The sequence below is a fragment of the Lolium rigidum genome, chromosome 1 (genome assembly GCF_022539505.1).
Source record: "Lolium rigidum isolate FL_2022 chromosome 1, APGP_CSIRO_Lrig_0.1, whole genome shotgun sequence".
In the NCBI taxonomy this organism is placed as follows: Eukaryota; Viridiplantae; Streptophyta; class Magnoliopsida; order Poales; family Poaceae; genus Lolium; species Lolium rigidum.
The window spans coordinates 263314053-263327863 of record NC_061508.1 but is presented as its reverse complement, the minus strand read 5'-3'; the positions used below and the strand labels follow the sequence as shown (position 1 = coordinate 263327863).

Genomic DNA, 13811 nt, shown 5'->3' with positions numbered 1-13811 from the left:
CACAATATAACAGCAACAACTAATATGGAACGGAGGGAGTATCTTTTAAGTTTAATTGATCAAATTCTCCCATTTTACCAAAATGCACATCTTAGATACAGGTTCTTCAGAATGTATTAATGGAATATAGCCTGTCTTTGTAATCACTTAGACTTGAAAAAATTCATTCTACCTGACATGCATTTAAAATTTTGAATACTTTTCCACCACCAAGCTTTCTAGGAAAAAGTAGGAATATACAACTCAACTAATCTCAAAAGCATCATCTAATATTATCTTTTGTCAACATTTGAGAAACTGGGCATCCTTAGTACTTTCTTGATTATGGGGAACAATATTTCCTACTTACTACGGAAGTTATGAGATGGAAAGTTTGTGGCTTACTGCTTTGTTTAGTAAGATGTATAGTGACTGTCTTTGAATGACTAAATCACTAATTCTTTTTTCTCAAAGGGGAAGGTCAATCCGCAGGTTCCCACAGATGCAAATTCCTCATGGCCTTAGAAATTAGATGTAAGACAGCATTGTACTCTCCCATGGTCTTGACACAAATTCTGCAGATTTAGGAAGAAACCACTGCTTTGCTTCATGGTTGTTTCACTTTTAGGTGTTCCTAGGTAGGAAAAACATGCCAGTGCGGATATTTGATGTTTGTTAGACAACAGTGACAATAGTGTCGTCGCTGTCTGTCAGGGAACAATGCCAAGAGGTGCACCAGAAACAAGAAAGCTGAAAACCAATTGCTTGTTCAATCTGGGTCTCATGTTCTTCCTTTCCACCCCACTTCATTCACACTGCGGTTCATTCTTGGAGAAAGCCTAACATTCATGTGTTCCTTTCATCTTTTCTGCAGGAAAAACATATCCCCACCAACCATGATAGGATCAAGGATCAAGTGGGAGCTGGGTTAAAAAGGGCAGCTGCTTAGGTGGCTAGACGGCATCTAGGGCCAGGCTGCTAGCCGATTTACTCCGCCTAGTCGATTTGGCGCTGGTCTGCTACCTCACAACTGTCGAACTCTGGCCGAACACTGAATGTAGTGAGCAGTAGGATATGTTCTTCAGCGTCCGGTGCCAGAGACCAGAGAGCGTCTATCTACGAAACCTGATTTCGTGTCAAAGATTCCTCCTGTAGTCGACACATTTTGTTAGTGTTCTAGTGTGTTAGTGCACACGTTTCTGTAACCTCGTGTATATTCTTACATATACTTTTTGTGATAAGTTATACCACCTCTTACCGTGTCATCTATGAATATGATTTTGCACAAAAAATGCAATCTGGTCAATTTTTTTTTCAAATGAAGCTTTAACTTGAAGTGACCTTTTTTTTCCCTAGAAGCCGAAGCTTAAATTTACAAGTCCATATACAACGGGCCAAACGTAGACATGAACCCGCCAAAATAACGCCTCCTTTAGGCCCCAAATTTACCGCAACTATGATGGATAGGCCCGGCCCAGCCCAGGAGAGGGAAATCCCAGCCTGAAATCGACCCGACCCGACCTAAAACCCTTGTTCCCAAACGACCTCACCCGGAGTAGGCGACGAGCGAAGGCGGCGAGGAAGAGGAAGAAAAAAGCGTCGCCATGGTGGTCCGGATCCGGCTGGCGCGGTTCGGCTGCCGGAACCGGCCCTTCTACCGGGTCATGGCCGCCGACAGCCGCTCCCGCGCGACGGGAAGCACCTCGAGGTCCTCGGCTACTACAACCCGCTCCCCGGTGAGATTTCCCCACCTCGATTTCCCACTCGATCTGTTCATGTAGCCCCGTGGCGCCCGCTTATTTATTCCCAAGAGTCGGCTCCGCTTAGCTGTGCTACTCTTGTCGTACCTGCGAAGGATTTGGGCGTGCGTGGGAGCTTTAGTGATAGCTGATGAGGAAATGTGTGCATTTTCAGGGAAGGATGGTGGCAAGAGGATGGGACTGAAATTCGACCGGGTCAAGTGAGTTTTTGTGCTCCCTCGATATTCATCCTACAGACTATTATTCAGTTATTTTCCTTTTTGGCCGAAAACAGCCTTACCGCAGTTTCTGTTGCACCTATTCTAGAAGTAAACATTGTATGTTTTCATCCCCGTAAGTACTAACTTTTGCGGGCCATGGTCTGGTTTTGCTACAATGAAGCTCCGCCAGTGTCTGAAACCTAAATAAGTTGGGCTTTTTTCCCGTATCATGCTTTGCTTCAGGCAATACATTATATCATTGGGATGTTGAGTACACAAAAGAAAAAGCAACTGAAACTATCTCGTGCTGCACAGTGCTTGTTGATTGCAATGCCAAACGACAAGCATCGTTCACTTCTTGCAGCCTCCCTCCATTAGTGGAGAATTATTGATTTAATGAACAAGGATTCAGGCATTTCGATTACATGAGTTGTGCTTGATTGCATCATAGCAGACACTGTTTTAAGTACATCGGATGTGCTTGATTATATCCATAGCGAGACCTAATAAGTAATTGCTCTAAGTATGACACGCTGTTTATTCGGCCTCGCGCCGCAAAACCCGCAACTTTTTGGGACACAAGTACAACTATACTTATGTTGTAGGTACTCGTCTATCCGTTGGGGCACAACCATCGGATCCCGTGCGGCGTATACTCTTCCGCGCCGGGGTTCCGCCTCCACCTCCGTTGCTAGCTATGGGCCGTAAGGGTGGACATCGTGACGAGAACCCCATTCATCCGATGACTCGGACGTCCCTTGGATCTTGAGGGTGTCACAATTGTTGATGATCCCAATGCTATCGAAGGTGATGTCGAAGAACCCGAGAACCTTCATTGGAAGCGTGATATATTTTCATTTCTGGCTTATGTAGTGGTGCTGCAAGACGAAGGAACTTGTTTATCCTGCTTGTCATAAGATTATGAGTGTGTAGCATACAATGTGGCAACAGTTTAGTCATGTATCTCTCCTTTTTTATTTCTGGAAATGTTGAGTCATGAGTTAGCTTTCTCCAGTCTACTATGTTGTCTCCTAATATGATTCCTTTTGAATGGAATATGATGATATAAATGACAACTTCACTGAACTTCTGAGTTCATTTTGGATTCCCAACTTGAAAAATAAATTTGTTCCTTTATGACTATTCCTCATGTGTGATCCAATCAGATCCGATGCTTTATCTGCGCTGTGGTTGCAAAGGTGAGATATATTGCTTGATTATGAAGCTGCAAAAGGTGCACCTTGCCTCTTGGACTCTTGGGCATCCTTGTGGATACTTGTGAGGTTTGTCTGTGTTGATGTTTCCTGTGTGATCCCTTGTAGGCCTTGCTGCTATAAGAGGCCTGTTGTCTCCTGAGAGCATATTCTCAAACATACTTCCTATGTTCCATAATAAGTGTGATAGATTCACATGTATCTACACACTAAAACACGTCTAGATACATGCAAATCTATGACACTTATTTTGAAACGGGGGAGTATGTCATCAGCTTTGCCTTAGAAAGAAATTAAATTATTTAGCTGAAGTAGAATATGAAATTGTCCTGATTCTCATTGCTCCTTTTTTGAAATTGAAATTAAAGAGCATATTGGATATGTTTTGCAAATGAATAAAACAGCTACTCGGTAGGTAAAACAATACTGTACTCAAAATACACGTTTGGTATTAATATTCGGCAAAATTAAAGAGTCGGTTTACCTCATCGAAAATAGTACCCACATAAGAAGCACGAGTTACCACACCGAATTGCATCGACGAGCGAAGAAAAAACCCACAGATTTTCATGCTGGTATCCTTGCGCTTGTTATTGCCTAATGATAATGTCTAACGACATATCATGTTCTTCATCCAGACTTGAGACTCACAAAACAGAGAAGAGAATGTTTGACCAGGAATCAAGGTATTTCTCCTTTGGGTCTAACAATATGTCACCATCATGCAGCATAAGCTTGTATCATCCCAAAAGGTATTTCTTCTTGCCTAGGCCACCCCCATGCAGCATATGCTAAACCAAGTTCACCAAGAAAAGCTTACTTTGCATGGTTTCCTCTTTAAATATCGGAAGTATCCTCCCAATGCCTTCTTCCTCGCTTCCGATCAAGATCAGCTGCTTGTGCTATGAATCACCATGGGAGAGCGAAGACATTGCAAGCTATGGCTCCTTGTGCTGGCGTTGGCGCCGTGGTTTCAGGCCTCGACGGGCGCAACGACGTTCACCATATGGAACTACTGCGCCTACACCATCTGGCCGGGACACTGTCCACGACGGGGTTCGAGCTCGCACCGGGGCAGACGGTGCGGCTGGCCGCGTCGGCAGGGTGGTCGGGGCAGATGTGGGCGCGCACAGGGTGCGTGTTCGACGCGGCCGGCGCAGGGATCTGCCAGACAGGCGACTGCGGCGGGCGGATGGAGTGCCGCGGCGCTGGCGCCACGCCGCCGGCTACGCTCTTCGAGGTCACGCTGGGGAAGTCCGGCGGCGAGGACTTCTACGACGTGAGCCTCGTCGACGGGTACAACCTCCCCGTCGTTGCCATCCCGCGAGCGCTGCGGGGACAGGGCACGTGCAATGCCACCGGCTGCATGGCCGACCTCAACCGCTGTAAGTAATAAACGTTCCGTGCTAATGAGGCTTGCGCGCACCGCCCGCTGATACGTCTCCGACGTATCGATAATTTCTTATGTTCCATGCCATATTATTGATGATACCTACATGTTTTATGCACACTTTATGTCATATTCGTGCATTTTCACGGAACTAACCTATTAACAAGATGCCGAAGAGTCGGTTCTGTTTTCTCGCTGTTTTTGGTTCCGAAATCCTAGTAACGAAATATTCTCGGAATTGGACGAAATCAAGACCCAAGTCCCTATTTTTCCCGGAGCCTTCCAGAACACCCGAGAGCCGCCAGAGGGAAGCCCTGGGGGCCCCACACCACACCCTGGCGCGGCCAGAGGGGGGTCGCGCCGCCCTATGGTGTGGGCCCCCCAGGCCCCCTCCGAGGCTGCCCTTCCGCCTATTTAAAGCCTCCGTCGCGAAAACCCTGATACGAAGAACCACGATACGGAAAACCTTCCAGAGCCGCCGCCATCGCGAAGCCAAGATCTGGGGGACAGGAGTCTCTGTTCCGGCACCCTGCCGGAGCGGTGAAGTGCCCCCAGAAGGCTTCTCCATCGACACCGCTGCCATCTCCACCGCCATCTTCATCACCGCTGCTGCTCCCATGAGGAGGGAGTAGTTCTCCATCGAGGCTCGGGGCTGTACCGGTAGCTATGTGGTTCATCTCTCTCCTATGTACTTCAATACAATAATCTCATGAGCTGCCTTACATGATTGAGATTCATATGATGATGCTTGTAATCTAGATGTCATTATGCTAGTCAAGTGAGTTTTACTTATGTGATCTCCGGAGACTCCTTGTCCCACGTGTGTAAAGGTGACGAGTGTGTGCACCGTGTGGGTCTCTTAGGCTATATTTCACAGAATACTTACTCACTGTTATGAATGGCGTAGTGAAGTGCTTATTTATATCTCTTTATGATTGCAATGTGTTTTGTATCACAATTTATCTATGTGCTACTCTAGTGATGTTATTAAAGTAGTTTATTCCTCCTGCACGGTGTAATGGTGACAGTGTGTGCATCCGTGTTAGTACTTGGCATATGCTATGATCATGATCTCTTGTAGGTTGTGGAGTTAATTATCATTATGATAGTATTGATGTGATCTATTCCTCCTACATAGCGTGAAGGTGACGAGTGTGCATGCTCGTGTTAGTACTTGGTTTAGTCGTGTTGATCTTTCTTGCACTCTAAGGTTATTTAAATATGAACATTGAATTGTGGAGCTTGTTAACTCCGGCATTGAGGGTTCGTGTAATCCTACGCAATGTGTTCATCATCCAACAAGAGTGTAGAGTATGCATTTATCTATTATGTTATGTGATCAAAGTTGAGAGTGTCCACTAGTGAAAGTCTAATCCCTAGGCCTTGTTCCTAAATATCGCTATCGCTGCTTGTTTCTTGTTTTACTTGCGTTACTACGCTGCGTTACTACTGCTGCGTTACTACTGCTTGTTTATCGTCCCGGGCAAAGCACTTTTACTGGTGCCGTTGCTACTACTTATTCATACCACCCGTATTTCACTATCTCTTCGCCGAACTAGTGCACCTATTAGGTGTGTTGGGGACACAAGAGACTTCTTGCTTTGTGGTTGCGGGGTTGCATGAGAGGGATATCTTTGACCTCTTCCTCCCCGAGATCGATAAACCTTGGGTGATCCACTTAAGGGAAACTTGCTGCTGTTCTACAAACCTCTCGCTCTTGGAGGCCCAACACTTGTCTACAAGAATAGAAGCTCCCGTAGACATCAAGCACTTTTCTGGCGCCGTTGCCGGGGAGGAAAGATAAACGGCACTCACACACCGGCAACCCCGGCAACTAGCCACTTTTCTGGCGCCGTTGCCGGGGAGGAAAGGTAAAAGGCTCTCATACTCCGGTCCCAGGCATAAGTACTTTTCTGTTACCATTGTGTGTGTGCTCGAAGCTATTTCCTTTAGATCCTGCAATTGCATCTTTTTGTTTCTTGTTTACACTAGTTTGGCATAATGGACAACAATGAGCTTCTTATTCTATTTCCTGATTTAAAACATGGATTGTTTGATGCGAAAATTAAAAAACCTATGAAATCTTATTTGCATGCTCTGGTAGTAATATTAGTATGAACGCTTTGAACACCATTGTTGATAATAATATAGAAAGTTCTAAGCTTGGGGAAGCTGGTTTTCATGATCTTTTTAGTCCCCCAAGCATTGAGGAGAAAATTTTCTTTGATGATACTTTGCCTCCTATTTATGATGATTATAATGATAGTGGTCTTTTGGTGCCACCTACTATGGAGAGTAAATTTTGTTGTGATTATACTATGCCTCCTACACTTGATGAGAATAATAATGATAGCTACTTTGTTGAATTTGCTCCCACTACAACTAATAAAATTGATTATGCTTATGTGGAGAGTAATAATTTTATGCATGAGACTCATGATAAGAATGCTTTATGTGATAGTTATATTGTTGAATTTGCTCATGTTGCTATTGAAAGTTATTATGAGAGAGGAAAATATGGTTGTAGAAATTTTCATGTTACTAAAATGCCTCTCTATGTGCTGAAATTTTTGAAGCTACACTTGTTTTATCTTCCTATGCTTGTTACTTTGCTCTTCATGAACTTGTTTATTTACAAGATTCCTATGCATAGGAAGCATGTTAGACTTAAATGTGTTTTGAATTTGCCTCTTGATGCTCTCTTTTGCCTCAAATACTATTTCTTGCGAGTGCATCATTAAAACTGCTGAGCCCATCTTAATGGCTAAAAAGAAAGAACTTCTTGGGAGATAACCCATGTGTTATTTTGCTACAGTACTTTGTTTTATATTTGTGTCTTGGAAGTTGTTTACTACTGTAGCAACCTCTCCTTATCTTATTTTATTGCATTTGTTGTGCCAAGTAAAGTCTTTGATGGTAAGGTTCATACTAGATTTGGATTACTGCGCAGAAACAGATTTCTTGCTGTCACGAATCTGGGCCTAATTCTCTGTAGGTAACTCAGAAAATTATGCCAATTTACGTGAGTGATCCTCAGATATGTACGCAACTTTCATTCAATTTGGGCATTTTCATTTGAGCAAGTCTGGTGCCCTTTTAAAATTCGTCTTTATGGACTGTTCTGTTTTGACAGATTCTGCCTTTTATTTCGCATTGCTTCTTTCGCTGTGTTGGGTGGATTTCTTTGTTCCATTGCCTTCCAGTAGCTTTGGGCAATGTCCAGAAGTGTTAAGAATGATTGTGTCACCTCTGAACATGTGAATTTTTGATTATGCACTAACCCTCTAATGAGTTTGTTTCGAGTTTGGTGTGGAGGAAGTTTTCAAGGGTCAAGAGAGGAGGATGATATACTATGATCAAGAAGAGTGAAAGCTCTAAGCTTGGGGATGCCCCGGTGGTTCACCCCTGCATATTATAAGAAGACTCAAGCGTCTAAGCTTGGGGATGCCCAAGGCATCCCCTTCTTTATCGACAAATTATCAGGTTCCTTCTCTTGAAACTATATTTTTATTCAGTCACATCTTATGTACTTTACTTGGAGCGTCTGTTTGCTTTTGTTTTTGTTTTTGTTTGAATAAATGCTTGTGTGGGAGAGAGACACGCTCCGCTGTAGCATATGGACAAGTATGTCCTTAGGCTCTACTCATAGTATTCATGGCGAAGTTTCTTCTTCGTTAAATTGTTATATGGTTGGAATTGGAAAATGCTACATGTAGTAACTCTAAAATGTCTTGGATAATTTGATACTTGGCAATTGTTGTGCTCATGTTTAAGCTCTTGCATCATATACTTTGCACCCATTAATGAAGAAACACTTAGAGCTTGCTAATTTGGTTTGCATATTTGGTCTCTCTAAAGTCTAGATAATATCTAGTATTGAGTTTTGAACAACAAGGAAGACGGTGTAGAGTCTTATAATGTTTACAATATGTCTTTTATGTGAGTTTTGCTGCACCGTTCATCCTTGTGTTTGTTCAAATAACCTTGCTAGCCTAAACCTTGTATCGAGAGGGAATACTTCTCATGCATCCAAAATACTTGAGCCAACCACTATGCCATTTGTGTCCACCATACCTACCTACTACATGGTATTTATCCGCCATTCCAAAGTAAATTGCTTGAGTGCTACCTTTAAAATTCCATCATTCACCTTTGCAATATATAGCTCATGGGACAAATAGCTTAAAAACTATTGTGGTATTGAATATGTACTTATGCACTTTATCTCTTATTAAGTTGCTTGTTGTGCGATAACCATGTTTCGGGGACGCCATCAACTACCCTTTGTTGAATATCATGTGAGTTGCTATGCATGTCCGTCTTGTCCGAAGTAAGAGAGATCTACCACCTTTATGGTTGGAGCATGCATATTGTTAGAGAAGAACATTGGGCCGCTAACTAAAGCCATGATTCATGGTGAAAGTTTCAGTTTTGGACACATATCCTCAATCTCATATGAGAATAATAATTGTTGCCACATGCTTATGCATTAAAGAGGAGTCCATTATCTCGTTGTCCATGTTGTCCCGGTATGGATGTCTAAGTTGAGAATAATCAAAAGCGAGAAATCCAAAATGCGAGCTTTCTCCTTAGACCTTTGTACAGGCGGCATGGAGGTACCCCATTGTGACACTTGGTTAAAACATGTGCATTGCAAAGATCCGGTAGTCCAAGCTAATTAGGACAAGGTGCGGGCACTATTAGTATACTATGCATGAGGCTTGCAACTTGTAAGATATAATTTACACAACTCATATGCTTTATTACTACCGTTGACAAAATTGTTTCATGTTTTCAAAATAAAAGCTCTAGCACAAATATAGCAATCGATGCTTTCCTCTTTGAAGGACCATTCTTTTTACTTTTATGTTGAGTCAGTTCACCTATCTCTCTCCACCTCAAGAAGCAAACACTTGTGTGAACTGTGCATTGATTCCTACATACTTGCATATTGCATTTGTTATATTGCTTTGCATTGACAATTATCCATGAGATATACATGTTACAAGTTGAAAGCAACCGCTGAAACTTAATCTTCCTTTGTGTTGCTTCAATGCCTTTACTTTGATTTATTGCTTTATGAGTTAACTCTTATGCAAGACTTATTAATGCTTGTCTTGAAGTACTATTCATGAAAAGTCTTTGCTTTATGATTCACTTGTTTACTCATGTCATTACTATTGTTTTGATCGCTGCATCCACTACATATGTTTACAAATAGTATGATCAAGTTTATGATGGCATGTCACTTCAGAAATTATCTTTGTTATCGTTTTACCTCGCTCGGGACGAGCGTAACTAAGCTTGGGGATGCTTGATACGTCTCCGACGTATCGATAATTTCTTATGTTCCATGCCATATTATTGATGATACCTACATGTTTTATGCACACTTTATGTCATATTCGTGCATTTTCCGGAACTAACCTATTAACAAGATGCCGAAGAGCCGGTTCCTGTTTCTACGCTGTTTTTGGTTCCGGAAATCCTAGTAAAGAAATATTCTCGGAATTGGACGAAATCAAGACCCAGGTCCCTATTTTTCCCGGAGCCTTCCGAACACCCGAGAGCCGCCGGAGGAAGCCCGGGGGCCCCACACCACACCCTGGCGCGGCCAGAGGGGGGCCGCGCCGCCCTATGGTGTGGGCCCCCCAGGCCCCCTCCGAGGCTGCCCTTCCGCCTATTTAAAGCCTCCGTCGCGAAAACCCTGATACGAAGAACCACGATACGGAAAACCTTCCAGAGCCGCCGCCATCGCGAAGCCAAGATCTGGGGGACAGGAGTCTCTGTTCCGGCACCCTGCCGGAGCGGGGAAGTGCCCCGGAAGGCTTCTCCATCGACACCGCTGCCATCTCCACCGCCATCTTCATCACCGCTGCTGCTCCCATGAGGAGGAGTAGTTCTCCATCGAGGCTCGGGGATGTACCGGTAGCTATGTGGTTCATCTCTCTCCTATGTACTTCAATACAATAATCTCATGAGCTGCCTTACATGATTGAGATTCATATGATGATGCTTGTAATCTAGATGTCATTATGCTAGTCAAGTGAGTTTTACTTATGTGATCTCCAGGAGACTCCTTGTCCCACGTGTCTAAAGGTGACGAGTGTGTGCACCGTGTGGGTCTCTTAGGCTATATTTCACAGAATACTTACTCACTGTTATGAATGGCGTAGTGAAGTGCTTATTTATATCTCTTTATGATTGCAATGTGTTTTGTATCACAATTTATCTATGTGCTACTCTAGTGATGTTATTAAAGTAGTTTATTCCTCCTGCATGGTGTAATGGTGACAGTGTGTGCATCCGTGTTAGTACTTGGCATATGCTATGATCATGATCTCTTGTAGGTTGTGGAGTTAATTATCATTATGATAGTATTGATGTGATCTATTCCTCCTACATAGCGTGAAGGTGACAGTGTGCATGCTTGTGTTAGTACTTGGTTTAGTCGTGTTGATCTTTCTTGCACTCTAAGGTTATTTAAATATGAACATTGAATTGTGGAGCTTGTTAACTCCAGCATTGAGGGTTCGTGTAATCCTACGCAATGTGTTCATCATCCAACAAGAGTGTAGAGTATGCATTTATCTATTATGTTATGTGATCAAAGTTGAGAGTGTCCACTAGTGAAAGTCTAATCCCTAGGCCTTGTTCCTAAATATCGCTATCGCTGCTTGTTTCTTGTTTTACTTGCGTTACTACTGCTGCGTTACTACCGCTGCGTTACTACTTGCTGCGTTACTACTACTTGTTTACTTGTCTCGGGCAAAGCACTTTTCCGGTGCCGTTGCTACTACTTATTCATACCACCTGTATTTCACTATCTCTTCGCCGAACTAGTGCACCTATTAGGTGTGTTGGGGACACAAGAGACTTCTTGCTTTGTGGTTGCGGGGTTGCATGAGAGGGATATCTTTGACCTCTTCCTCCCTGAGATCGATAAACCTTGGGTGATCCACTTAAGGGAAACTTGCTGCTGTTCTACAAACCTCTGCTCTTGGAGGCCCAACATTGTCTACAAGAATAGAAGCTCCCGTAGACATCACCCGCCATTGCCGGCCGGCTCTGATGATCTCGAGTTGTCGATCGGTGTGCCAGCGTGCCCGAAGGAGCTGCAGGTGGACTGTGGCGCCGGCGCGATCGCGTGCCGGAGCGCGTGCGAGGCGTTCGGGCAGGACAGCTACTGCTGCAGCGGCGCCTACGGCACGCCGGCAGCGTGCCGCCCGACTGCCTATTCATCTATCTTCAAGACGGCGTGCCCGCGCGCGTACAGCTACGCCTACGACGACAGCACCAGCACCTTCACCTGCAACGCCGACGACTACAACATCGCCTTCTGCCTCCCGACATCTGGGTCAGTTCATCAAACCCGCCATGGCAAACATACACATGTGACATGTACAAACGTGTAGTTGACAGCCTTGCGACTGGTTTCCGCTGCAGGATAAAGGAGTCGGACGCCGTCTTCCTCGGAGCGCAGATTGACGGTGTCAATGCGGGGTCGTTGTACGCGAACGGTGGCCAGAGCACTGGCGATGACAGCGTGCCGCCGGCGCACGGCAACGGTGGCGCGGGCGCTTATCTACCACCGACTGACGACAACTACCGTGGTAGCGCATGCGCTTACGAACCACCGGTTTACAACTACGGCCGTGGAGGCGCTCATGTACCGCCGGCGATAAGGGCCTCGTCGGCGAGCACGAGAATCATCCGGCCGTGACTTCTGCTACTGCTGCTCGTCTGCTTTCCCTGACGACCTGACCAGACCGTGCTCAGTTACTCGCCATGCCGTGCGTTCGAGCCCAGGACAGAGATGACTCTGAATCTGCGAAACGTGCCAGAGAAGAGATCAGAGATCGATCAAGGAGGGGTTTGCAGGCACTGGATATTTGGATGATCCTGCAATATTCTTCGTAGATTAGATGCTAGGCGACTAATTGTTAAGATTGGGTATATTTTACACTGATTGTTGAACAAAATGAAAATTCACGTTGCAGAAACTAATTCAGGTATCTGAACTGCAGATATTCCCACTCAGGCCGTGCTCCCACCTGTCTGCACGCACGTACAGTTTTGTGACCTAGGGATGGAAATGTTAGGATATCGTTATGGTCAGTAATGGTTTATCCTCGTATAAGAAAATCGCGTTGAGTTTACATCAGTTGTAAAGAAAAGAAGTGTGAATTCTGTTTTTTAACCCCTACTGGCCTACTTCCACCTTGAGTAAAAGCGATCAAACTTTCACTAAATGGGGGCAATTCGTGTAAAAAAAATGTAAAAGTAGGGGGAATAAACTGAAATTTGTTAAAAAAAGATAAAGTGAGCTCAATTAGCTCTTAGTCAAGGTAATAATGAAAAAAAGGGCAAGAAGTACTGCTCGTTTGGTATCCAGACATTGGGCCATGAATTGTGAAATTTGTTTGAGGGTCGAGTGTCACCGTGTAACTTCGTGTTGTATGTTGATAAAGAGCACCCGCTGGAGTTGCAACATGTGTTAGCGGCGATGTGGAAGAAAACCGTCGACAATTTGTATGAATTGTCCAACTATGACCTGTAAGGACACTCTGAAGCAAGTAACCAGGGAATCTGAAGAAAATGTGGCTCCTACGATAAACGTGATTAAGTCGACGTGCGCCTTCATGTCGGACGCTTTCAGGTCGCTTGAATAAACTCTAGATCACCTTATTTCTGAGTAAGAAATTATTATTTCTGGTAGCAATATGTGTATTTCACTATGTATTTCAGTCCTGGCTGACATATGGTTGTTTATGCATTATGTATTCTGATGAGTATTTCATTCCGTGCCGATGTTCATTTTATCACGAATCTTGTTATTTTAGCAATTCTAATTTAGTTCGCACAATTAAACTTATTCCCACACTGACGGGTGTGGCCCACATCGAAACCACCGGATTATCCAATTATATGCCCCTAAAGCAACCGCGATCATCAAGTTCTGCCGCACACACTAGTAGGAAAACCCTTATAGGTGGAGCTTAATTCTGTGGCGCACCACAAAAAATGCGCCACAGAAAGTTATTTTGTGGCGCACCAGGCACGGTGCGCCACAGAAATAGCTTAATTTTGTGGCGTACCATGGATCCATGCGCCACAGAAATTTGGTGGGGCCATCCCCAATCATTGGTTTCACTATGACGCACGGGATCACGTGCGCCACAGAAATAAGACATTCTGTGGCGCACTGGTTCTGGTGCGCCACTGAATTAAGACTTCTGTGGCGCACGTCGGATCGTGCGCCACATAA

The 13811-nt window shown here is 44.3% G+C and overlaps 2 pseudogenes; both read left to right on the top strand.

Moving 5' to 3' along the window:
- The first annotated feature begins 1583 nt into the window (after positions 1–1583).
- Positions 1584–3082, top strand: LOC124693335 (annotated as a pseudogene).
- Positions 3083–4067: 985 nt separating this feature from the next.
- Positions 4068–12266, top strand: LOC124658359 (annotated as a pseudogene).
- The last annotated feature ends 1545 nt before the right edge of the window (positions 12267–13811 follow it).